Genomic DNA, 1,014 nt, shown 5'->3' with positions numbered 1-1,014 from the left:
CTACTTGCACCCTTCCTCGTGTCCCAACCCCTCTTCGGACAGCGGCAAATGGCGCCCAACGTGGGGCACGAACCCACGACCCTGAGATTAAGAGTCTCATGCTCTACCGACTGAGCTAGCCGGGCGCCGCAAAACGTGGGGCAAAGGTACAGGTTTTTACCTTAAGAAAATCTCCCACACACCACAAGGGCTCAGATGACGCGGAGAGAAGCGTTTTCATCCCGCTGCTCCTTCTCGGCTGAACCCCAGATCACGGCAAGACGGCCACCGCACCGAGAAAGGTGAGCACCGGGAAAACCTCTAGTCCCATCTCCCACCCTCACAAAAACAACTTTAAAACCAACTACAGACTAACAGAAGCCTAAGTAATTTCGCAATGGGCCTCTGGCTATCAACCCCTCAAAAATTTGTATACAGCAAGCTAAAAGACTTTATTATTGAACATGGACACCCCTTAGATAAAAAGTCGGCAAAATCGCTTGCAAAATGGCTAGAAAACCGCGGCGAAGTGGTCTCGGACGATTTGAAAATACAAGACTGGGAAAAAATTGGACACCATATATGGAAACAAAAGGAGAGAGGGGAAAAAAATGCAGCCGAAGCACTAATTGCCTGGAGACTGATTTTGATGGTGCTGCAACACCAAATAACCAGTTTGGATGAAACTCTCCAAGAATCTAAGCAAGAATCCAAAACGTCCAGGTCCAGTTCCCCTGGAGGCAACAAGCCCCGGGAGTCCCGGAGTGGCGTGGGGGGGCGGGGGAGCGCGGACGGCGGGAGGGAGGAACGGGGCACGGAATGCCAGCAGCTTTTGCATCATGGCGTCGCGAGCTGGGCGGTGGTGTGCGCGCGCACGGGGCCGAGGGGCACGGGGAGCGAGCGCGGCACCAGGCGCCGCGTGCAGAAACGGCGGGCGAAGATTTCGCGCGCGTCCTGCCGGCACCGCCCCCCGGCCCGCCCGCACGAGCCCGGCCGGCACCGCGCCCCCACCGTCCCCCTCCTCCGCCCCCCCCC

General features: G+C 57.6%; 1 non-coding gene across 1 annotated transcript; it reads right to left on the bottom strand.

Moving 5' to 3' along the window:
- Window positions 1–52: 52 nt before the first annotated feature.
- Window positions 53–125, bottom strand: TRNAK-CUU. The gene has a single exon. It is a non-coding gene; the product is annotated as a tRNA-Lys (tRNA).
- Window positions 126–1,014: the final 889 nt, after the last annotated feature.

This window comes from Neopelma chrysocephalum, unplaced genomic scaffold (assembly GCF_003984885.1).
Source record: "Neopelma chrysocephalum unplaced genomic scaffold, ASM398488v2 Primary Assembly neopelma1_116364, whole genome shotgun sequence".
NCBI lineage: Eukaryota > Metazoa > Chordata > Aves > Passeriformes > Pipridae > Neopelma > Neopelma chrysocephalum.
Note: the sequence above shows the minus strand (reverse complement) of the source record. Positions and strands in the feature narration are given on the sequence as shown.